The sequence below is a fragment of the Empidonax traillii genome, unplaced genomic scaffold, assembly GCF_003031625.1.
Source record: "Empidonax traillii isolate 1590-97213 ecotype Southwest subspecies unplaced genomic scaffold, ASM303162v1 scaffold997:size582561, whole genome shotgun sequence".
Lineage (NCBI taxonomy): Eukaryota > Metazoa > Chordata > Aves > Passeriformes > Tyrannidae > Empidonax > Empidonax traillii.
The window spans coordinates 18,955-45,636 of NW_020956190.1; the positions used below are offsets into that span (position 1 = coordinate 18,955).

The 26,682-nt window shown below is 40.0% G+C and overlaps 1 protein-coding gene across 4 annotated transcripts in view; it reads left to right on the plus strand.

Annotated features, from left to right (window-relative positions):
* Nucleotides 1-1,597: 1,597 nt before the first annotated feature.
* Nucleotides 1,598-26,682, plus strand: part of RGS17 (regulator of G protein signaling 17) — a 72,267-nt gene continuing 47,182 nt past the window's right edge. For 2 of the 4 annotated variants that reach the window (XM_027903864.1, XM_027903866.1), the window contains exon 1: nt 1,654-1,754. The gene's annotated coding sequence lies outside the window, so the exon portion shown is untranslated. Of the gene's footprint in view, nt 1,759-3,172; nt 3,195-26,682 lie in introns of those variants that run through there. The other 2 variants (XM_027903867.1, XM_027903865.1) reach the window with 2 other exon arrangements.

A 26,682-nucleotide genomic window follows, 5' to 3' on the forward strand; every position in this document is an offset into this window, starting at 1 on the left:
AGGTACTCAACTAATATTTGAAGCATTGCAATTAACAAATTAAAACACTGTTAATGCTTCGCAGACACATTTTATCTTTTATCATACTCTTTTGAGTACTATTTCTAAGGGTTGGAAATGTAAGCTAGATTTTCATAAAGACTTTCAAATGGCCATACCAGTAACCTTTGGTCTCAAGTAGAATTGTTTCTTCCCGTCCTCAGACTCTCCATGAGGATCAAGATAAGAAGTGGTGGTTTTATGAGTAGAGACTTTCAGGGAGGTTAAACTGACTTTGGTCCTTGTGACTCCGAATTTGAAGCTCCTATCCCAGAAGACAAAAAGCCACACAATCATGGCTGCTACTGCCATGCTGTTAAATTAGTTGATTTTTGAATAAAAACTCCCAGGAGCTGGGATGGTTTTGATGTGCCTATGCTCTTACAGCTCTCATGCAAGATAGCCCTTGTGGACTGCTTTGTTTTAATTTCAGCTTGAACATTCATGTGATTCTTGCTTTAGTTTTTGTAGCACTCCACTTTGGGCTCTAGATGGGATACACAGGTGTGTTGACCACTTTTGCAAACAGAATACTGACTGTTGGCAAGCCACAGGACCACCTTAATGTAGCCTTGTACCTTTTTGTACCATCTTGCCAGACTGTTTAAGTGGAGTGGTAAATGCAGTAATGTGTTCTCTCGAGACATTAACATTTCTGGATTCATGGCATAATTTGACAGGATCCAGATGCCAAATATGTATTTTTCCAGTGCTGTTGCCTTGAGGCATATCAGGCTCCAGATTTTTAAGGTGCAGTAGGGAAGCTAAATAACATTCTCTGTTGAGCCAAAATTTGGCAACTGGAGTTTGAAAAGATGGGAAGACCTAAATGGCAAGACCTGGAGGGATTCAGAGTCAGATTTTCAGAGCATCCTGGTATTGATTCTCACAGTAGCCACCGACAGACGCGTGCAGATCCCCGCTGCTTCTTTATTTAGGCATTGTGCTTCCGGTGCCCAACATCCACAAGTTACTTGGCCACTAAATCTGTCTCTCCTTCGGCTGCACGAGGAGAATGAAGATTGGGTACCGGTTTATACACTTTTTTTTTTTTTTTTTTTTTTTTTTTTTTTTTTTATCTATTTGGATATACGAATGTGGGGACCAGAATTAAAACAAGGCAGGAGCTCAGCACCGCTAGCCTTTCACTTCTTAGCAGCGCGGCGTATGGCTCCCGCCGTCTCAAACTCCCAGCCCCGGAGCGGGGATGCTGCCCCTCCGCCGCCCGGCGCACCGCAGGCCCGGCCCCACCGCCTTCGGAGACCACCCCGCCCATGAGTGCCGGGGAAATCTCGCTGCGAAGTGGGGTGGAGCCCGGCCGAGCACCCTCGAGGCGGGCAGGCAAGCGAGGGAGCGCCGGTGCCGAGCCGGGGCGGGCCGCGACTCCCCCGCCGGAGCCGAGCGGGGAAACTCCCGCCGCCGCCGGGCTCCGCCGCCGCTGGCACAGCGCATGTGCGGGGGCTCCTGCTCCTGCCTCCGCGCCGCTCCTCGCACCCTCCCGCCCTCCCTTCCTCTCTGCCGCCCTCCCTCTCTCTCTCTCCCTCCCTCCCTTCCTCCCTCCCTGCCTGCCCGCCTGCCTGCCGCCGCCTCCCTCCCTCTCCCCGCCGGCTGGGTGCTGAAGTTGGGCGGATGGCAGCGAACCAGCTGCGCTAGGGACGAGCCGCACCAGTCCTTCCCGGGATCGCTCAGCGCCAACTGCACGCAGCCGGGCGGGGGTGGGTAAGGCGCTCCGCGCTTAATTCAGCCTGTACCGTGATAAACGGCATCAAAATGTCTGCTTTATAGTGATGCCAAGGGTGTGTATGTGGGGAAAAAAACTATACCGACTGCGGGGGGTGGGGGGAGGGGAAGAGATAGAGGGGAGGCGAGAGGATGGATGGATGGATGGATGGATGGATGGATGGATGGATGGATGGATGGATGGATGGATGGATGGATGGATGACGGTAGAGTTCAACAGAAAATGCGTTTGCCGGGGGAACCGGCTTCGTGTCAGCATGCGTGTGTAACAAGGGGCGGCTGCGGCGCCGAGGCTGCAAGGTGGAGTGTGAGAGTGTGTGTATGTATGTGTGTGTGTGTGTGTGTGTGCGTATGCGTGTGTGTGTCCTGCCCGCGATGCACAAAGGGGTGGGGAGAGGTGCCGCCGGGCTCTGCCCGCTCCCCCTATCTCCGTCGCCCTCCGGTTTGCGTTGGGGGTGCCGCGGCTCCGCCGGGCGATGCCACGGGGCATCCTCCGCACCGGGCGATGCTGCCCAGCCTGGGGAGGGGAAGGGACTGGGCCGCCTCCGGGGAAGCCGGGGGCAAGGTGTGACAGCCGTCAGCTCGAAGGCGAGGCAGCGCTCCTGCTGTCTTTCCTCTTGACCTTCCCCTCCTTGTAACGTGGGTCTGCTTGGCGCGGAGGGAGGAGGTGTAATTATTATTATTATTATTATCGTCGTTGTTGTATTTCAGTCCGAGGAGACGGCGGAAGGTGAGAGTGAACAAGCGAGTCGTTGCTCTAAGATCAGGAGTTGCTTTTCCATCCCTCCCTCCGCCGGCCCCCTTTCTCGGCTGCTCCCCCGGGCCGGCCCGGACGGGGGCCGGGGAGCCCCCGCGGGCATCGTCCGCGCCGCCCAGCGCGGCGCCCGGGCGGCACCCAGCCTCCCCCGCCCGCCGAACCCTGCGGCACCGCCATCCCTCTGCCCCGGCCTCCTTCCCGCCCCTCCCTTGCATATGTCGCGGGAGGCGGGCGGGGGGCCCCAGGAGGAGCAGGTGGCCGGGCGCGGGGATGCTCCCGGCGGGCCAGAGGATCCCCGGCGGGCCAGGGGATACTCCCGGTCCCCCGGCGCCAAGCAGTGCGGGACAGCGCTGGGACAGCGCGGGTGCGGCGGCACGGCCCCGAGCGGCGCGGGGCTTCCCCTGCGCTTCTCGGGAAAACACCCGCTGCCGCGGCTCCCGGTGCGGGGGGAGATGCGGTACCGCTGCCCAGCGCCCGAGACCCGCCTTGTGCTGCTCCTGCGGGTCTGCGCGTCTCCTCGGGGTGAAACCGCCCGCAATTAAAAAAACCGAGGTTGTCTCGCTTACTCGGCTGCGAACCCAATTCATCGCTACCTCCTCTTGTTGATTTAGAGGGAAACATTATCGCGCTGTCAGGGCTTAGACTCGGCAGGGCAGGGGTAAAATGTACAGGTTTCGGTATTTGGTTTCTTCGTTTCTGTATCTGGATTTTCACCAACGTGTGTCATAGGTTTGCAGCCAGATGGTTTTGCAAAATGGATGAAATCCAAAATACCCTGCTAGGTGAATGTAAGATACATATTGTCTGGCAACACTATTATGGGTAACAGGTGAAAAATAGCTTTCTACAAATGTAATATTCATGCATTGCAAATGTGGGGAGTTCTATAAAAGAAGTTGATTCTTTATCACATCAGTGGATGCTAGTCTCATCATTCTTACATAAATCACTGGGGAATTTTCCCGTGGCACAAGCCATTTAGCCAGACAAACTATTTAACCTTTGTCAAGAAACAGTGTTACACACTGTTATCATCGTTATCAAATACATATTTTTATTTGAGTTCATACCCAGAAAAAGTGAAGTCCTAATAAAAGATACATGAGCCCCACCCCAGTAAGTTTCTGTCCTGAGACGTGAATGCTGTGATACGCACAACTACTTACCTCCCTAAAATAATGCAAGCGTTAAAGCATTTAAATGCCTTTCTCCATCAGGGCTTTAGATCCTTTTAAGTAGCCAAAATAAGAACATAATTTCATTAAAAGCGTATGATCAAATAAATTGCTATAGTGAGTTGAACATCCAGTCCAATATCCTGGCTCTGACTACAGTCATTAGCAGTTGCTGAAGGGAGAAAAATGTAAGAAACAGTATTGGCATACAGTGATCTTTTCCTGGTATACTCTTTCAAATGTTCTTTTCAAGAACCTGCTGCCTTAGCTTTCATATGTGACAAGCAGCACATACTCTATCTGTATAAAGTGCTAGGAGTGTCCTCTCACACCAGAGCAGGCACAGCACTGACAGATCAAGTCCCTTCATTTTACCTAACACAGAGCCGAGAGGTCTGCCTAGGGGTGTAAAACTATAATCAGCCCTGGATCGTAATGTTGAAATCTACAGATAAGAATAGTAATTCTTTTTCTTGTTATGCAACCTGGACACTTATGCACAAATAATTGCCTTGAACCCATGAACTCATTTCAAGAAGGGTACTGAAAAGCTGTCTGCTGAAAAACGACTCCCTGCACTATTGATTTGAATTGAAATCTGACTGACAGCTTGGTGAAAAATTCCCTATCCCAATCCAGTTTTCTACCTACCCTGAAAAGAAGATAAAATGTTTTATTCTTAACACAATTCTCCTTTTTTAATAAATACACTAAATACAGAATGCAAGCTATAAATCAAGGGACATGTAGCTATGAACTCTGTACATTTGAATTAGCATCACTTCTAATTTTTCTGTGTAATGTTCATTGTAAGGATGTGCATATTGAATAACATGTATGGTTTCAAAAGTAAAGTTTAAATGTCCCGGGAAATCTAACTGATTTGTAAGGAGCTGTGACACAAGATCTTCTCCCCAAGAGTACTCCTGTGTTCCAATCCTGTTTGAGGAGGTATTGATCAGACCAATACTGCAGAAAACTTCCCTGATCTTACTGGTAGCTGCCCTTTGGTTTCCTCACAAGAATAATAGAGGAGTAACAGACCAGAGAACTACAAAAGTGCAACCCGAACCCAAAGACCCAGAAGTTCTCACAGTTTGAAATCAGCAGTAGACACAACCTGGAACAATATAATCCACAGCAGAGTGTGTTTAAGTGGAGAAGGGTAGAAGCCCACAAGTTGTAAAATTCTTCACAAAAAATAAAATGCTGGAAACTCAGATGCATTAATCCTCATCTGCCAAAAGACTGAAAGAAGAGGCTGAGTGATATTGTTATGGGGACAGGGTAGGAGGAATGTCAGCCAATTTTGGACTTTCTCAAACTAAACGTGAGAATGATTTTTCACTCATAAGTGGTGTATATGTGTGTGTGTATATGGCAAACTATATATATATATATGGTATATACATTTTTCTTCACTAAAAATACATTATTTTAAATAAATTTTACAATCCTAGTACATTTAAATAGCACTTTCTTAGTTATATGCTTTATATGCATGCCTTTAAGTATGAAACATATGGAGTATGAATATGCCAGAAGTATGCTAAGTGAAACAGTATTAGCTCTCACAGAGATGTTTATCACAGTTCCGTTAGCGCCCTCCTGATCATGTCTTCATGATGTCAGGGATTTATTTTGCATTTGTACCTAGGTTTCAGCTTTTTTAATGAAAAATATATCCCCACCATACTTGTAGTGCTTATGGTGTGAATACAGGATGAGGTTTCTAAGAACATAAAATGCACATGCTAATTGGCTTGAGCTAAAATGAGTTAAAAATTAAATCCTTCAAGAAATTCAGCATTTCTGTTGACATACTTTTTGTTCTAAGTAGTCTTAATAATGAAATAACGTAATCAAACTTTCCATACTGTTAATTAATTAAAAGCTTGCTCATAGGGTGTAAAAACAAATTAATAGATTAAGTTGTAATTAAGTTTATCTATTCATGGTTATAGCTAATGGCTGTGGCTATACAGGCTGTAAATAGAATTGTGTGAATAGCTTTGCTGCTGACTCCTGGGAGTCTACTGCACCCTTCAAAGGAGCCCAGCCCTTCTGCTTGGCACCTCTGCAAATCTTGGTTACAATGGGTCTGAGGTAGGGAGCTGCATGCACATCTCAATTCAATTATCCGGAAAGTTAAGCATTTCAGAGAAGTCTTTTCTGCAAAGATTCTGTGTCTCAAGTTGAAGTCAGGTATTTGTTCTCGAAAGCTGTCCCTTGACATTGCTGCTGTCTCTAGCATGCACAAAGGAAGCAGCCAAGCAACATAACTGTGGCAGGAACGTGGGGGAATGCTTAAAGCACACAAACAGATGAACTTGGCATCTGCCCAGCCACCGTGTAACTTGTGCCTCAACCAAACCAACATAAGGGCTTGATTCCCTGGTGTGCTTTATCTGCTTTGCACTGCCCCAGTGATGCAAAATAGATGTAAACTCAATTTAAATGACTTGTGTGCTTTCCATAATTTGTGTTGTTCTGGCATATTAGTGAATTGGTGCTTAAATAAAAGTATTGTATTCAATTTCAGATTGATTCTATCATATCTTCATAAAAATTTTGAATGATATCTTTGTCTTTAAGTTCCTTGTTTATAAAATATAAACTAAGCGCTTCTTAATTTTCATACAGCCAAAATTTTCACACATTATTTACTTTATAATCAAATGGCTGTAAATTCTAAGAAATCAGAAAAATTCTAGATAGAATGTATGTGGAGAATTACAGGTAGGGAGATAGAACAGAAAGAAAACTTAATAAAGTCTTAAATCCTACAGCCAAGCATTAAAGACACTCACACATCTTAAACACTACATCTGCACTGCATAATCCTTTTCCATACTAAAATAGTGAGTGATATATAGTTTAGGTTCTTCAGTGAGAAAGGGATAAATTAGAGAATGATGCATTAACACAGCTGTGTACCTTCTGCTACCAAAGCAGCTTCATTTAAATCAGTTTGGCTGCTTTCTACAGTGATTGCTGTGCTTGCTGAAATATGACAGACTTCACAAGCTAGACCACTCTATATAGCCCAACTCTGTACATACGGACTAGTAGAAAGTATGTCAGAGTAACGCTGTCTATAAAAGGAGACGGCCACACTGTCTCAGCTCCCTGATATAAGTCAATTGATTATGCCACCTTGCTCTGTAATTTTAGCTATGTACAAGTCGAAGCAACACTTGATCTTATTTTGTTTTATTAAGGCTAATTATGATTTGGGTAGTTTTGTTGTTCTGTGGTATACTGTAACAATGGCTTAATTTATCAGCAACTCATGTCAGTTACAGTAAAATAATCCTATGAGAGAAAGCATTTAAACCCCAGGAAGCATGGATGAAGGCTGACATAGTATCATTAGCACGACGCTTTTATGCCTGCTCCCAAGGCCAGGTTGGGTGGGGCTTTGAGCAACCTGGCAGGCAGGTTGGAACTAGATGATAGGTCTATTCCAACCCAAACGATTCCATTATTCTGTGATTCTGATACTGTAATCCAGACAGCTTTCAAGAGAGAGATCTCAGAACAGAGCACCCCAAGAGGCAATGTGTCCTAGGCACATCGCAACCATGGCAAGGATGGAATGCCCTAGATTTTTCACAGTACCACTGGCTGCTTAGTATCACTATATACATGCTGGTCTCACAAAAGCTTAAATTAAAGGGAAATCATAGAATGATTTGGGCTGGAAGGGACACTACATATAATTTAGTTGCAACGCCCCTGCCACACACAGGAACACATTCCATTAGACCAGGTTGCTCAAAGCCCCATCCAACCTGACCTTGAACACTTCCAGGGTTGGAGCATCCCCAGTTTCTCTGGCAACTCGTTCCAGTGCCTCACTAGCCTCATAGTGAAGAAATGCATAGTAAATTTTTAGTACCATTGTTACTGTTTATTATTTATGTAATGAAAGCAACCTTCTGAAGTAAGGAATTTCTTATCAAATCCACCTTACTCTGACAGCACTGCAGACAGCACATGCTTTCTGATATTCACATTGCACCAAACCTTTGGGTGGTCTAGATGCTGCTATCTTAATGATTTGCATCGTATGAAAATTGGGAACAGTGAGTAATAACCTCCTATACAAGGGCTTCACAAGTAGCCTTGTTTCAATTAATGTAGGTGGGAAGGGTCATCCTAATTACTCAGTGTCCAAAAGATACTTTTATTTCCAAGTCTTATTATCTTCGGAAACTACAAAGTTCTAAAATATTAATCAGATACTTCCTAGCTTTTAAGAAGGGTTTGGGAAGAGAGGAGTGAGATGTAGAAGTTATTTTTTTATCGTTCACATAGAATGGTTTAAAAATATATCTGATTTGCTGTAATGCAGTTGTCATATAAAGGTCTGATAATCTAATTGATACAGCTTGATATATCTGATAATCTGGTAACTGGAGTCTAATGTGTAGCATTTTTTTTCACTATTGTATGCATTGTATTTTTCCAAATATTTTTTCTAACAATTAGTGACCCTCACAATGTAAAAAAATTCAGATGATATTAATAATCCAAGTCTCAGTGGTTTGGTAAGCACTGTCCTGACCAGAATAAAAAAGGATATTTTCAAATTCTTTGATTATTTGATATGTAGAATTAAGTCATAGAGCAACCACAAAAAATTAAGTACTTGTGTGGTGAGAATCTTGAAAAGGATAGAGGGAATACCTCTACCCAGTGTATGAAGCTACTTTGTAAATTGTGAAGTTATGAAGGTGGCAGCTTTGAGGGGCTAGTTCATGTAGGACTTTGCACTGATCAGTGATTCAGTATACAGAAATCTGACTATTTATTGGATTTGTCCTGAGCTCTCCTTCCAGAGGACCGTCCTGTATGCAGTGTTAGTCTCAAAGCCGGTGCCTCCACTGCTAATTGCAGTCTAGGATAGAGATATCTGACAAAGGTTAGACACTTGAAAAATTTAGTTAAAACAGCACTGAGCCCTGTCCAAGAGAATTACCATGTTTTACCTCTACTGTCTGTGTGTCCTGCATTATAGACTACTCCGAAACTGAGAAATACACTCCTGAAATTTTTCTATTTTTAATGTAAATAGCTCTTGAGGGCATTTACCATGAAATGAGTTCCATATGCTTTCAAGCACTTTCTTAGCAATTCTTAAACCTTCTTCAATTGATGAATAACCATCTTCATCTGAGGACATCACAACTGTTGTTTCAATAGCAGTTTCAATAGCAGTCAATGAAAAATGCAGAAGTCACATGGCTTTCATGTGTCTAAGATTTTGGCATTATGTAGCTAAGGTAGCACAACTCTTGTGGGTACAGGATTGCACCGAGTATTTCTTCTAGTTGCCATGACTCTCAGTTTTTGTTAAGAGTCTCATGTTATGTCTCTGCAAACTAATAGAAGCCTGAGCTTGTGTACCAGAACTTGATCGCTTATGTACTGAATTGTTAGAATGGTTCCAGAGCTGACTGGAAAGTTATCACATTCCAGGGATCATTACCAGTAAAATGCTGATATGGGACTGTTCTATCCTGTTACACACAGCAGGTCAGTCTAATCGTATGAATGTAACTGAATTGGTCATTTAGCCTCAGGGCCAGAGAACAAGCCCTGGAATTGTTTAGCTTTCCAGTACAGACACATCACATCTCTTCAGGAAGGCTTCTGCCTCTGGCCTGCATTCTTTCTTCTTAGGCATATGATATTAGCCAAAGTAAATCCCTGTTTGCTGGGATTTACTTAACAATGGGTCTTAAGATCATCTTAAGTCCATGTTAGCTCATGTTGTTCCTTTGATATTCACCTACCACAAATAATAACACTGTTAATTTTTATGGTTCCTTCTCTTTTGTTCACAGCAGAGGAGAAGGTTGTCAAGTTGTATAAATGAACATTTTCCTGAAGGATCTAGTAACACACCTGCTTAATAATGATTCCTCGTCTTTAATTTCAGATCAAGATTTATCAGCTTTTAATGCATTTAATGTTCATCATGTTAATTGTTATCATGTTTATTCTACAAGCCCAATGTTTTGTGTACTAACAGAAGTCAACATATTTATATTGACGATACCATCAAGTTGGCAGTCTTATGTGAAGTATTAATTTAACCGATACCCATCTCAAATATATATAGTTTTTAAAATTATATTTAGTATAACTCATATTGAATGGCTTTAATTATATCAAATTCATTCAAGTCCTTCATATGTTTATTACTAATAATATACTGTCAGATCTCTGGGTTGAGGTGGTTATGATTAATGTTCAATATTTATTTCTTTCATACAGAACAGGAGAGAGAATTGTCCAAGCATATTCATAAAGAAAGTGTAAAGTTTAGGAAAGGTGAGTGGCTTATATCTGTATGTGCACTAGGTAACAGGAAAATTGTAAACCTTATATGACTCCTGCTGAGCATTTTTCTTGGTCAGGCATATAGTGCTGTGACAAACATTGTGACCTGGTTTTATACAATGTGACATTTCAGGAACTTTTAAGAAGTAGAGAATACAATTGTTCAAAACAATAAGAAAGGAGGGGACTAGCCTTTATATTCTTATTATTATCCTGAGAATCTAATAATTTAGTAAGCATTGAGAACAAATAAATAACACATAATGAAAAGGCTGTTCCAGTCCTTCCAGATTTTTGGCATTTAGACCTAGTAAGGGCTTTGAGATAATTGTTTCATCGTGCTGTCTTTTTTACAAGCTCACTTTTCAAGCAACCACATCACCTTTGCATGTTGAGAAAACAGCACTGCTATTTCACAGAAAAGAAATACAGATACATATCAATTAAATAATTACAAGATTCCACATTAAAATAGCAGCACATGCAGAAATTAAATATGCAGGGCATAATTCTTGTTGATTTCTAGGGTCAAAAGTTAACATTCTTGTCTCCTATTCCACATAAAAGCTTCCCTTTTACCAAAGTAATGCTCAATATGAAACATCAGAGAGAGCGTAAGATCCAGAAAATCTCCAGATCAAAAAAATCTCCTGGACAAAAATGGGAATTTGGAGTTTAGTCAAAGTCAATCTTTCTGATCAAGTATTCTTACTTATTTGAGGATGACCACAGTAAAACCTCTCCAATATAGCTACACTGCTCCTTTGAATGTGTAACTGAATAGCAATATGATATTAGTTAGGGCCATGTTAGAAAAAAAAAATCCTCAGTAAGCAAAAGACTGCAAAAACATGAGGACTTGATGGTTGAGCAATGTAGTCCTACATTTAAAAAAAAAAAAAAAACCACAATTAAAAGGAGAAAATGGAAGTGTGTAGCAAATAGCATGATACCTTCTGCATATATCTCCTGACATTCAGCTCATCAGTTCTTTAAAACCACAGTGAGAGAACACATATGTGGGTTGTGACATAAGTTGCCACCAGTCATCTCCTCCAGTAAATTTGCTGTGAAGTATGCTGATGGCCCAAGTAAATGCAATGTAGTTTATTTCATAACGAAAAGGAGTCTCTGTGTGTCCCTCAAAAGATGGGAGACAGATCTCCTTGAATTCAAGAAAATATGGTCTAAAACAGCTTTAATTTTAAGAAGACTAAATTTATCTGAAAGTGTAATTTATTGCAGATCCAGGTGCAGATGGGAGACAGTTGGTTTAAGGTTCATAGGGTTTTAAGACTCCAAATAATTGAATTGCTATTAACGTTTCAGGCATTTTTCCATGAAGTTGGATGGACTTCTATGGCAGCAGCTATTCTTATGTGCAATGCTAGCCATCAGTCACATTTCAAACGAGATTGAAAGGCTCTAACTAGGTTCTGCTAAGTAGAAACTGATCTGCTGGACAGTGAGATCACAGGCAACAAAGGACTGAATGCCAGAGCCACCTTGATTTTGACTATACTGTATTTCATGAGGTACTAAATCATCTAAAGACAGTATTTTATGTTTTCAAACCAAGTTGGGTACTTTTCATAGCAGACTGCCTTTTTTATTTGTTTGTTTCTGTGTTAAACCCCAAGCTATTTAGGTGAGAGACTGTTTTAAATTGTGCTACAGTCCTGTCCTCTAAGGTACAAAGTGTATCCAGCAGAGTGCCAAGCAAATCAACTGCTATCAAACCGGGCAGGCAGCGTGTCCTCAGCAGTGCTCTAGACTAAACTGCTATTCATTAGTATGGCCAATTCCAGCAGGTACGTTAGTAGCAGTTTTAGGAACACTGGAAAATAGGAACATGGGCTGGGGGGAACACCCTGGTTAATCGAATCCCAAACTCTATCTATCAACCAGTTCTTACCTTTCCTTCTTTTTTTGGATCAAGTTGACATTAAAAGCAGGAAGTTCTTTTGTTTTGTTTTGTTTTGGGGTTTTTTTGTTTGCTTGTTTTGGTTGGTTGGTTGGTTTGGTTTTTGTTTTGGGTGTTTGTTTGTTTTGGGGTTTCTTTTACATCAGCTTTTACCCAGGGACTATTCCAGAGCTCCTGTTGAAAACCCTTTTCTCATTTCCAGCCACAGTCATTCAAAGACGACTTATTCTCCGTTTGCTCTTGTGCAATGATCCATATTAAATTGTTCTTCCTCCCTTTCATTTGTCCACCTGACATACTCATCTCTCTCCCCTTTAAATATTTGTCCCAGAAATGCTCTAGATCAAATGGACATCAGAAGATGAAGAGAACACTCAGAATGCAAAATCTGTATCTTGTGAAACAAGGTGGCTCGAACGTCATGACAACAGCACTACTCCCAACCATAGAATCCCTCCTCCAGCCTTTTCTCTTTATCCTTGGAGCTCCCTGGAGTATGAATGCAGTAGGCTGTGTGATTACTCCATGAGCATTCTCTCACTCCTGTTTACCAAAAGGGGATCCCTTGCTAAGGAGTATTCAAGGAAATCTTGTGCTGCTTGAGTTTTAGTGCTATGACACAATACGATCCTCACCGTGCATAGTGGCAGCAAAACACGTGAGATTGTATGCATAGGAAAAGAGTCACCACAAACTTTGAGGGAGCATAAAGGGTCCTTTTTTTTCCCTCCGTCATCCAAATACATTTCCATGTTGATTTGGATACAGGAAAGCTTCGGTATGAGTATAATTTCTCTTTTCAGACAAAGTGGCTCTTTCAGGAAACTCATCTATGTTATTTGTAAGTGCTTCTCAATCTTGGTATCTTCTACGGCTAAATAAATATGTAAAATATTAGTCTAGACATATAGTGGTCTAGAAGAGAACGGCTTCTGCAATAACAACTATGTTGCAAGTAATTGGTTCACCTACGTGAGATTGCACAGGACTAACAAAAATGTCATCATTTTGATTTGTTGTTGCATGACTCACCTTCTAAAGAAAAGTCAAATCGCAAGTGAAAATTAAACATTTGTCAAGGAAATGAAGAGTCTGGGCAACTAGGATGAACTGGTGATTGTTGATGATTGTTCTTAGACTTAGTTCTGTTATGCTGACCCTCTTGCTGACACTTGAATGTGTTTAGGACATTCTTAACCTTCTTTAGGAGGGGTTTGCATTCACATCTAAAAAGTTGTCTTTAGACCCAAGAAGAGGTTTGAACTGACAATAACCATGCCATATCCTTTATTCCGCTTGTTATCATCCTCCCTGTTACTATACACTATGAAAAATAGCCCTGTCTCAGGACAGGCACTTCACTAGGAAACAAAATAAGGCTATGCCCAAACCCCAGTCCCCTGATCAGAAGCAGCCACTACCCTGAGGTTGTAGGTACGCACACACCATTTGTTAAAGGCTAGTCTGGTACTCAGACAGCCCAACAAATGTGGGGACAACACTGAGTTGGCCTGGCTGCCCAAGTGATAAGCACTTAACTTTTGAGTGTCCAGTGGATGATCCTCCATCAGTCACTGTGCATCCCACCCAGACCTGAGTGCCTAAGCTTTCCTGTCTCTGGTGCTGTTGTTACACCACACAGGCACAAGAAATCTTGTCATCTTGTTCACAGGAGAGCAAAGGGGACTGGCCATGTGAACTTGCCATGCTTACAGCTGGCAGGGACTTCTGATTTTTTCCCACTTGTAAGCAAATCTTCTCAAAGATAGACAGAACGTTTCCACAGCATAAACTTATTCTTTCTAGGATTCTAATCTGCAACTCCCCAAAATGAAAATTTCAGGTGTGGATTTAGAGGAATTACTGTTAGCAAGAATTTCTAACCTTTGTCAGTCTTTCTCCAGAAGTCATGGGTCATGACACAATTATAGCAATAAGGCTGAGATTAAAGTGAAGCCAGAGTAATAAAATTCCAGAAGTTTTGAGATGTTTAGATTGTCTTTTTGAAGCATCTATAACTTTTTCCAAAATATTAATGAGAATGGGAAGGTTAGAAATAGATCTACAGTGGTATAGAGGGTCTGTGGCTAGGGATGGTTTCTGACGGTAAGAACAAACATATACTTTCTTAGACTGTTTGGTGCTACTTCATCCTAAAAGATGGAATAAAAAATATTCTGCATGAAAATATCATAATACTTGCCTACATGTCTGTCCCAGTGAGGAAACATGTTAGTTCAAATCAGTAATTGCAAGGAAGAATTTCTTCCAACATTTCCTTACAGTGAAATGATAAACATGAACACAGGCATTCACCATAGCAAAAAATCTGCAAAATCTTACTTTGTGACCAGATATGCAGGTGGTTCAATTTAATTCTCACTAGTTCTTTCCACAAATCTAAAAAAAAAAAAAAAAAAAAAAAATCCTTGAAGGAAGAAGTGCTTGAGTCAGCTCCACAGAGAACAGAAGTTTATCCTATTCACAAAGTGGCATGAATCTTCTATTGAGATGCTAAGTGTTGTTTCATTGCCTTCCATACATCCTTTCCATAAGATATAAAGAACTTTTTATGCCACATTTTTATTCACTCTGAGTTTTTTGCCCCTGGCTCACCAGCTGTTTCCTTTCTTACATCCTGAGGCAAGAACTGCTGAACTTGGGGAGCAAGAAGACTGAATTATTGACAGGGATGGTCTAGTGGACAATTTTAGAGAGTGTGTACATTGCAGAATTGGTTATCCAGATCTTCCAGGTAAAGGGACAAACCTCAAGAGCAGAAGTAATAACCAGCACAGACTGAGAAAACACAGAGATGTTAAAAAAGACCTTTAAAGAGAGAAAGGGTGAGAAATAGGCATAATAGACAGTGATACTGTAATGGTAGATAGCAATGAAGGGTACTTAGTGATGAGTCTGGAAGTTAGTGAAGAGTTAGTGAAGAAAAAAGGAAATTAGTAAAGAACAAGTGGATTATATGGCTGCAGTGATAAAGTCTTGGAAGTATGGAATGGGAGAGCAAGACACTGAAAAATTAAAGGTCAGAGGCAGAGAGAGGCTTTTTGCTATTAAAATGGAGAGAAAAGAGAGATTTTAGCAAACTGAACAGTATTTCATGACAGTTGAGATTATAAATGAAGTAGAGGGGAGTTGATGGCAAACACTTGAGTTTAACAGGTTGGCATCAAAGTAATTTTAAACATTATGGTACACAACAGAGAGGAAAATTTGGAGAGGAGATAAAGATGTTTTTTCTCTATACAGTGAATTTAAATTTCCAGTGCATCATCAAGGAGAAGAAAGCCATTCACTGGTGAGTGAGAGGCTGCAAAGAGGAAGATTTCACCAACAGTAATGATGCCGAGTGCCAGTGTAGAGTTAAGCAGTAAGGGAATGTGTTATGGGAAAAAGAAATCTACCATTAAAGAGCTAGAAAACGGAGCAGGAGATGCTGAAGAACTTTATAGGAAGGTCTAAGGAGAACAAAAGAAATGTATTATAATTGCTTTTTAAAATAAAAGCTGATTTCTAATAGCCTTTGATTATTAGAAGATGTTTGTAGCATTTGAGTAATTCAGTCTTACAAGGAGAAGTTTGTTCAGCTTGATTATTGATAAAGATATTACACAAGTCCTGCTTCAAAAAAAGAAGTGTTCAAAAATAAAATAATTGCTCTATATGCAGTACATAGTGGCATATGGGCAACACCAGAACAACAACAAAAACCCATATTAAACCAAGGTTTTCTTTTCCTATCTGCAACTAGAATGTCTTCCTGAAACACTCAAAACTATGTGCTATACAACAAAATTGTCTTGATCTGGAGGTAACAGGAGATAAGAACTAACAATTAGATAATGCTTCTATTCCTGCTACTCCTTTCTGACCCTACACCATGGTAAAACAGTTCTGGCAAAGCATGAGCAGACAATCTTGGAAAGAAAGAGGATCAGGTTTCCCAAAGCTGTTCTTTCATTATGTCTAGAGATCTGCACATGAAGAAAAAGAAGATAGACAACATCTGATAGCAGTGAAAGCTCATGCTATTTGCTTTATGTGGCAAATCTACTGGAGGCCTTTCTTATCCACAACATACTTTCTATTACAAGACTGAGGTCCTAATGAGGTAGGTACTGTTGAGTGAACTGCAAGTGTCCCAAAGATTTTATTGCTGTTATAGAGATAATTTGAAAATTCATTGTATCCTGATCAGTACCCTTAGCATTTGAAAACTAATTTTGTATCAGTGCTTTGGGGTTTTTTAAAGTAATTTTCTACTATCCAGAATTTCCCTAATATTATTACTTAATATTCCTTAATATTATTTTCATAAATTCTGTTTATGGAAGATTCATAAATATTAGAGGAGCATACTTATTGGCACCACTGGTGTCTTGAGTTTCAGCCCTCCGGTAAAAAGAAAACGGCCATTTCAGTAATGCCTGAATATACATTCAGGGATCAAATCTAAGAATGTAATTTGGAGGATGACTAATTGTTATCTTGAGGAAAACATAGTTCTTAGAAGAGAAACAGAAAATGCAGTTAAAATATTTCACTTAATTTATACATTTCTTATATGACGCCTTCCAGGATGAGGTATTTGTGCATTGGTAGAACTGGCCTAGCGTAGAGGTGGGCAAGGAGGAGTTTATCTTCTTTACTCAAGCTGGGATGACAGTAGTTGCTGTATGCACCTTGACCCTAAACTGTTACAGAAATTGGGCATCCAAACTAGGACTTAATTGGCTTTCAGTGCTCTAAGAGGAGTGTGAGTATGTAAGAATACACAATATCCCATTCCCCTCACACCCTTAGGTACGCAAATTTCCCCGGTCAAGTGCATTGAGTGCCTATTTACTCATGCTTGGAACTGCATCCTGCTAACTAGGTCACAATCAGCTCTCAACAGGACATGTTGTCTGCCAGGACTCCCAGAGGAGCTTGATCCAGAAGACACGCTGAGAGTGTGCTTCTCATTTTCTAAAAAGCTGAGCTCATCACAAAACACAAGACATAAATGAACTGTCATTCCAGAACACAGCCAGAGAAGGAGGCTGGTCAGAAATGAGCTTTGTGGTTTTTTCATCCCTCCTGCGCTCACCAAAACTGTTGCCATTTTCTAAATTTTTCTTTCATAAAATAAAGCAGGAGGGACAGCTTCAGCCAGGATGTGATACACCTGGATTCATCCCATGTGAAGCTGAGAGAATTCAGACCTTCCTCTCCCCATCACAAAAAGTCTTCCCTAATCACCAGTTTTGTGTCCTGAAGATATTCAAGGGGACAAAGTCTCCACTATTCCTGTTCACACTATGCCACTTTGCTAAAGAACCTTCCCAAAAAAGAAGGAAAAAACCTTCCCAATAAAGAGTGATTAGCCAGAGTGACAGCAAAGGATGCACTATTACAGTGTTCACCTTGGAGTAGGAACACCTTGATTTCTGCCCTGTTCTAAGCACTAAAGACTGTGGGAGCCACATTATTTAATTGTTGCAATGTTGAATAAGAGCAAGAAAGCACATCCACCGTCTCATTTTTCAAAGCATATTCTAGTCCTTAACATGTGTTTTTTAAAGGGATGACTAAATCTAGGAGAGGACCATTCTGCAGTTCAGACTAGTTTTCTTAATCCCAGGAAGGGATAGGGCAAAGCACTCTCTTGGTCACCAATCCTTCACTCCTACATGTGCAGCATCTTATGCCAGTCTAAACCAGAACTGCCTGCCTGTCTCTCCCTGCGTAAGTGACCACAGCGAATCAGTTCAGAGAGTTAATCCACCTGACAGCTAATAATTTGTTTCTATGGAGTTAGTTTTCTGCTACAAAACATACTTGGTTTGTGTTACCACATGGTAGAAACACATCAACTAGGAAGCAGGAGTCAAAGAACTGATGGCTTGGACTGAAGCTGACTAAAGTTGCCAAGGAGCCTAATACTTAGGATGCTATTTTTGGGAATTCATTCTGAGGTGTCTCATGTTGTTAAGGTATTGCAGATGCCCAGGTACTTCATGCAAGGCTGTTCTCTTCCTAGGAGAAGGAAAATAAAAACAAATCCAACAAAACCCCTACAAAAATACACTCCCCCCCAAAACCCCACAAAAACCACTCTAAAATGTTCCATAGCCTCTGCACCCAGAGGTGTCTGGTCTGAGCAGGGAGAGATTTGGGGAACCCAGTGCTCCCTACAGTGCACAGTAGAAGCAGAAGGAGCATCAGACTGGCTTTCTTATTTCCTCATTTTGGTGTCCATGTGAACTGTGTGATTTTTTTTTCTTCTGGTGTTCTATTTTTATTGGGCTCCACTTTTAACTTTCAGAGTTATGCTTTGTTTAATACTTTGTTATTTTACAAAACATATGATCATATGCAACAGGACTAACATATAACAAATAACTGAATCAAAAGCTGAAAAGGGTGGTTCAACTCACCAACTGTTGTTCAAACAAATAGAAAAATGTCATTGGGAAGCACATTAAAACCAGCACAGTCTAAATGTCTACCTGAGACAAAGACTACACCTACAGCAAATGTTACATAGAACAAACACCTACCAAATTCCCTTCAAAGAATGGACATCTCAAAAGGTATTTATCCTTGCATCTGTAGCTCTGTGTTTATCCTAAACCCATTATCCCATAGCTTCTTTCTCTTTTCTGTTTTCTAAGAAGTTATATTATAATTAAATCTCCTTAAACTTCACCTGGGTGAAGATACTTCCCAAACCTGGATTCAGGACCCACCGAGGACAGACCTTTTCTAACCATTTCATCTGACACAGCTTTTGGTCAGGCCACAAATGAGCTCTTCTGGGAGTTGTGTCAGACAATTTGGAAGTTGTTGCCTTCTGTAAAGAGACCATTTGTTTTTAATCTTTCAAGGCCACAGGAACATCAAACAAGACTGTAAGGAAATAGCTTCCCGGGGTCAGGACCCATGCTGAAGGAAGCAGAATGTGAATGGATTCAGGAAACTCTGCTTAACATTTCTGAATTATCTGTTAGTCCCTGTTCCAGGGAGCTATGGAAGAGACAAGAGACTGTTCCTCTAGTCCATGAAATTATTAGCATGACAGGAGTCATATATTATAGAAGCTGTTGTTTAAAAGTGATTGTAGAACTGAAGCAAATTATGTAAAGCACTCTTGGTAATTCCAGACAAGACTCTCTTAATGCTTAAAAATCTTTATCTCAAGTCTGAGCTCAGCTTTTTGACTGCATTGTCAAAAGGAAAAGATTCCTTTCTCCTCGTCCAGTAGTCAATCACTCCTTCTTCCAGCTGGATTTAGAAAGGAAAGTTTAAGTTCATGATGAGCACAAAAGGTACTTTTATCTCTTGCATCCCTTGTTAGCTTTGTGTCTGCTAACAGTTACTTCCTTTTGATACAACCTATGCACCTATGCACAAGTAAGAAGTCTGGAGTCACTAAGTTCAAACCTGGAAAGATTTTAAAGTCATATAAATGTTTCATGAAATAGAAAAATTACATTTTACATGAATACCTGAAATACATAATTCCACAACCTATAGTCTCCAACTCCTATTGAAAGGTAAAAGATAATAACAATTTAGTTGGGTTTTCTAAATTTTAGGATAGTCCTCAGCTACTGGATCATCTTTCCTCTCCATTTTGTTGAGTATTTCTGATCAGTTTGATATAGTGCCTGACTTGGATACAAGTGGAATTCTTTTGTTAGCTGTTTATTACTGTTGTGGTGAACTGTCGTAGAGACACTGCCAGATATGAATCATGGCAGATTTTCCTGCTGCCTTCTATGTAGAGTTGGACACACTGAGAAAGAGTCCATCACCAGCTTTTCTAATAAGTTAATGTAAACATTAACTCTGTACTAATTTTTTTTCTTTTTTTTCTTGAGAGGAATATCTTGCTTACATACTGTCAAATTTTAGGATATGAGAGAGCAGTGAAAGTGAACACTGAAAGAAAAATCAAACAAAGAATACTTGTGGTCTGTTAGGGGAATACAACAGCAGGGAACACTGTTATAACCAAAGTGCAGTAAGAGAGAGGGGTTTTTATGCTAAATTAAACTTTAATTATCAGGATTTCACCTGGAGCTGAGAACTTATTTCGTCAGTCAAAAAGCATGCAAGTATCTTTGTGTAAGACTAAGAAACAGATGACCAAATTTTTAAAGCCTCTCATGGAAGTGGCACAAGTGCAGAGAAATGGGAATAAATGAATAAATGGGGAAGCAACATTTCTATCCATCGCTGCAATAACTTAGATGGAAAAGGACATATCATTAAAAGAGAAAGAGTGATAAAAGCATATCACTAGACCGCTAAGTTTGCCTTGTACTTTGCCATAAAAGCTAGAGGTCATTGGTCTGAGTGTTCTGAAAGCTGCTCCATTCAGCAGGACTCAAAAAAACAATTCTTACATTTTGTTATGAGTCAAGCCAACGAAATGTTTTTAATGGGCTTTCAGGCTTGATTTTGGAAATATCATAGTGTCACTTATGGTAAAGCTAGAACAAATAATGGATCTGTCTTGATTATAGCCATCTCAGCCCCATTACACCATAGCAATGCCATTAGATGCAAACTGGTTTTCCTGTATTCTCTGTCTATTAAATTATCTCCCAGAGTGATAATATTCTTACCAGGAAAATTTGCCAAGCATGTCTAAAGTATGATTAACTGTTTATATATTACTTCAATTTCTCTATCGCAGTTTCTGACTTCCTTTCATTTGTCTTCAGCATCACATCAAAAAAGTAATTCATTGCCCCCATTTGAGAAAAACTACCCTCTGTATCTGAAGGAGGCTAGAGTTTAGCTTTCATCTGGCTTAATGTAATGATGGTTGGGAGGTTATGGGTTACTGACTCCAAATTTAAAGAAATTCATCTTTTCAAGAAACTATGCTATGTGAGGTATGTTGTTAGATTGGGGCTCAGGGTTTTTTTCTACCTTTCCCAAAGGAAGCATACTGAAGTAACCCATGTAAACTGCAAATGGACAATTAAACTGCAAGGGTAATTAATATCATTTTGGTGACTGAATAGGACGTGATAGTGAAGACCAAAGTAGTATTCTCTTGACTGCAGCTTATCCTCCATAAACTCACTTGAACTAATGGACTTTGAAAGCTAAGCTACCAGAAGGGCATACTACAGCAGGCAACCAGACTGAGATTATTCCCAAAATCTGAAGTCAGTCTGTTACAACTACATGGCTGCTGAACCTCACTAAGGTAAATCAGAGTTTCCTGACAAGATAAAGCATGAACCATAAACCATCTTTCCTTTTGCCAAATGGCTATAAACTGCCACAAGAGCTTTACAGTAGATATTTCTGCAGCTGAAGCATAAGCACTCACTGATAATAAGGGAGGACAAAGAACAGAGAAAGGGACCTGAAAAAGCTGAGACAGCTGGCAGAACTGCTTTAGTAAAGGAGAACAAGGTGAACACCTGCAAAATCCTGCATCATGACATATGTCATCCTCTTGAGCAAGGAGTGGAAACTGCCCTCTATGTTTGCCCAGGAGTAATCCTGACTCATTTAGGAGACACAGTGTATCCAAATGATTAATTTGGTTTTGATAGAAATAGTAATTTTGCTTCTTCTTGTTCTATATCAATTTGTCATCTCACTTCTCAGTATCAAGCTTTTTTACTGTCAAGAAAATAAATCAAAAATCTGTGTTATTCCCTCTTTCTTCATAGGAGTAAAAAATGCAAGGGCTACTTTGTCCCTCATTCCTCTGGTCCTAAAAAGAAAAGAAGAAGAAAAGAAAAAAACAAAACAAACCAAACAACAACAACAACAACAAAACCCCAACAAAACAAAAACAAAACCAAAACAAAACACAAACAAACAAAAAAACCCCACAAAACTTTAACTGTATCCAAAATGAAATATGTTCAGGTTTATCTGGGGACATTTGGGGCATTCAAGTAAACCTCGTATTCTAAATCCTTACTTGGTGATTTCATGTAGAACTCTGCAAAATATCCCTTGTGCACTTGCTTTTATATTCATATGGTTTGTTATAGGAAACCAAAACTCCTCTTTACCTTCTAGGGTTATTTGGGAAACTGATGCATATCTCAGGTGTTTGGAATCTGATGAAAATTCTATGCTAGTGCATAAAGCTGCTTTCTTACCAAACTGTCTTTGCAATATCTAAGATGGGAGTTAAACCAGAAATATATCCAGGGAAATTTATTGGTCACTGGTTAAAATGGTTATTCTTTGATGTACACTACAGCTGTGCTTTAAATTATGTCTCTTCTCCAACAGCTCATGTTAAGCTTTTGTTCACTGTTCACTTTTTTCATTTTAAAATACCAGTTTGAATAGCTTTTCCAATTAAAGTGTAAAGAGGTGGTAAATAGTGAGTAATAATTCCTAGATGTATTTATGTATTATAGATGTATTATGACCCTAGAAAGCAGCTATACAAATAATAGATACCCATCTTATGAAAGAAGTACCAGGGTAATTTCATAATCTTTGAAGCAGAACTTTTCAGGCAGCAGTCACTGTGTATCACTCAGTTTTGCATCCCTGATCCATTCAGTTGTCGAGACAAGAAACCCCACACAGTTCATGTGCTGGGGTGCAATGAGGACTAAAGACCTTGTCATAATGTACAGTAAACTTGATTGTGGTCATTCGATCACTTGTGCATGGACAGGAGCAATTATTGTTCTCACATGTAAGATTTCTTTTTGCACAGATTTACTGTAAACATCAGATAATTATTATAATATATCAGATATTATTATAGTATTGATACTGCTTAACTGAGTGAAGTTCTAGCTTTTCTTCTCCTTTATTCCCAAAGAGTCCCATTCCTTCAGTTCAATCATTACATGTCGACTGGTGTACTCAAAAGAGTTTGAGCTAATTAGCAGAGGTAGCCTAGTGTCTTTTTTTTCTTATTGTGAGACACTTAGAGTAAGCAACTTCTAGCTGCCAATGTATTTGGCTTTGTGCACAGTCTTGGTATTTGAGTATAATTGTTTTATTAAGTAGATAAGCTTTGTTAACCTAAAAACCTTCTGTTAGTATTTACTCTTAGTTAAATACATAACTTGCTTTGAGGGAACACTGTTTTCTGCTGTAAAATAACCAGGTATTCTCAACTGAATCAGTAGCAATCAGTTAATTAGAGCTGAAATTAAGGTGTTTGTTCACATCCTAAGAAACAAGCAAGCATGATTTGGATACAAGAAGAATTCTTAGTGCGTTTGCAACTATTATTTGGGGTTTTTTTCCTACTCAGCTATTCATGCATTCTATAACTTGAGCTCTGATTTCTCCTCTGAATTGTTTTCCCATTTTCAGTCAGACCACAGCAGTTTTCACTATTCATATGGAAGCACTCAGGGTTTTTTCAGCACAACTACTTGAAAACAAGATAAACTGGATTCCAGAGGAGAATGCAACTATCTAGAAAATTAGTGGTTTATAAGCAAGTAGGAAATAGATATTATTATAAAGGTATTGTATTCTACTTTTAACTTGCTGGCATCTATAGGAGTGAGTTGACACATAGTCCTGAACAATTCCAGAGCCAGAAAGATTTGACCTGTCCCAGAAACATCTTTAGCATTTTCAAAACTGTTCCTCCCCTGAAGAGTGAAAAAAAAAAGTCTCTTGAGCATAACCATCCTCCATTCGTAGGAAAATGTGAAAATTAGGTTGGATTAATTAAAACATAGGGGTTTGGGTATTCCTTTATTTCGACTCCCAATATAAATTGATTAATTTCAACCCAAAGATTTCTTTGAGTGAATGAAATGAAAAACTGGCCTCCGTTGATCCAAATGAAACCAAAATAGAACAAAGCAAAACTAAACAACTTCAGTGAGATACTTTGGCAACTTCCAAACTTGCTATAAAAGATTTTTTTTGGAGAGAACATCTGTCAAAACCAATTATTTCAGCAGTCAGTTTTGACAAAGATAGACTTTTCTAAAGAATACTTAATTGGAAAATTCCTTACCATGCCTGTTCTAGATTGACATAGGAGTTGGCTAGCAGCTGGACACTGTGCAAAAGAAATACATTTGTGTAGCCAAAGGAAGAAGAGCAAGCTGGGAAGTGAGGGCATAAAAGTTAAGGTGATGTTACATAAGGCAACATCTTTCCTGGAAAAATCTCATAGTGAGCAGAAAGCATTACTGATTTTGTTTGCTGTGATGGCAAGGGAAACTAGCATTCTGGGGTTGCTTAATGCCCTGATTGTTTCCCTGCCCTGGAAAGCATCTGCATATCATCTATAGTTCCTCTGCAGGACACAGCAGTATTATATATATATATATATATACACAGTGCTGGTTAAAAAAATTGAAATTGCACAGGAAATGGGTGTCATCAGCATCACATTTTAGTGAAAAAAAGATTAAAATCTAGATTTCCCTTTACTCCATGGAATAGCCTTTTTGACAGTGAAAAGCCCAGTGAAAAGTTTATGTTCTGCTAATTACAGGGCTACAGAAAACTGTATACATACACAGAGTTGTAGAGCTTTATGTTTCTCCTGAAATACCTTAACAGAATAATTACCTTGCCAATTACAAATTAACCTTGCTTATAAAGCATCTCTCCATTTTTAGGTTGAATTTAAAAAAAAAAAAAGTGGTTGTTCTTTGCTTCTGTTGCACCTCCCACTATATTTATTACTGCTGCTACTACCACAGCTGCCTCTCTAGCAGAGGCAGTGGTAAGGTGCACTGAGACAGACACAAGTGGTACTTGCATCAGGAGCTATACCTGTGGACATGGAAAAAGTGCAATGATAAAAGCAGTATCAAAAGGGTTGGGTACATGTAGGATGAGTTGGAATTTCTGCACTCCTAGGGAGAGGAAATGAGATGCTGGAAAGATTTCAAAACCTTTTTATTCCTCCAAATCAAATCCCCTTTTTTTTTTTTTTTTTTTTTTCCTCCTGCTAAAGCACAGCAGGAGAATAGTGATTACACTCACCCTGTGCAATTCCATCTTTCTAGCCACAGCCTTTTGGGGGGCAGATATAATTAATCTTTTTCTTGTGCACTTGAGAATGCCTTGGGATACTCTCCAAGTCTCATCTTCAGAACACCTTGGTTCCCCGTGGGAGAATTTATTCACTGCCACAAATCACTTACTTTGAACATCCTAATCGATAAGTTTCAAGATAGTTTGAATAAATTATGCTTGGAAGCTGTGGTGAATAATTTTCCATTCAGAAAAAAACAAACTCTCCTTGAGAGGATATGTATCATGTATAATTCTGGAGCAGAACTTACAGAATGGACAGAAATACCTAGACAACTAGTTTCACCATAGCAGCTACACTTCAATGTGAATTTTAGGGAACAATAAAGCAAAAAGATAGAAGATACTTAGGTCTTTAGTAATGGCAGAGGTTGTTCTTTCAACCATAATAACAAATAAAGTCTTGTTTCCATAGACCTCGCTGACATTAAAGCCCTGGCTGTACCGAGAGGATAAGAGATCACTTTCTCAGCCTCAGTAGGTAAATGACAATCCTGGGTGTTACAACCCTCCTTTCCTGAGGCCTTGAGGAGAGAAAGAGGACATGAACGTCAGGAGTCCCTCTAACACCCATAAATTGATTAAAACTTTAATTTACCTCATCTTATGTAAACAAATATCTTAAGGGAAGGTGTCCAGAGGATGGGGCCAGACTCTTTTCATTGGTACCCAGTGACAGGACAGGGGGCGACAGGCAAAAACTGAAACACAGGAAGTTCTTGTGACCTGAACATGAGGAAAAACTTCTTTATTGTGAGAGTGACAAAGCACAGAAATAGACTGCCCAGAGAGGTTGTGGAGTCTCCTCTGGAAATACTTGTTGTAACCTGCTGTAGGTGAACCCTACTTGAGCAAGGGTGTTGGACTGGATGAACTCCAGAGATCCCTTCCAACCCCAACCATTCTGTGATTCTGTGACTCTGTGTGTACGTGCCAGTAGGAATGGGAAGGCAAATGAAGAACAAGAGGGTTGTAGTGACACTAAATTGCTTCACCGAGCTCCAGTTTGATTTAATTCAGCCTACCAAAAGACTGACTGAAATGAAGTCTACAGTCCTGAACTGCTGAATGAGAAGTAGGCAGGGACAGAGAAGGAGTCATTAGAAATGCTGAAGTGGCTGGCATTCCTGATTAGGCTCCCCACACCTCTGAGAAGGAAGAAAGACCTACAATAGGATCAAGAGAGTAACCTCATTGACCACTAAACAGGAAGATCAGAATTTGGCCTTTTGTCACTAAAGTGTCAATTCATTAATACAAATGATAGTTTCAATATAGGCAATTAAAATGCTGAGTGATGTGAATAGGAAAGGATCCACTCCAGTAAAATTGTTCTTCTGAATTAATTTGAATTTGAAAAGATTACAGAGCTGATAGAAGTGCCAATTAACTTGGGCAAAAATGAGAATATCAATCCAATGGAAATCTGCCTTACTTAAATATTTGTGTTCGTTTCAAAACATTGAAATAACTCTGCAAAACTTCTGAACTTTGATTTAGAAATACCATCATTAAAACAACTCTTGTGCAGAATACCACCTTTCCATTGAATCAAGATCTTTTCTACCCACTGTTTCTTATGATACACTTCCAGTAATGGAACTTCAGTGATACATGGTGGGGTTTAGACAATGAGGCAAAACAGTGCATCAGAGGAGATAAATCTAGTGAGTGCT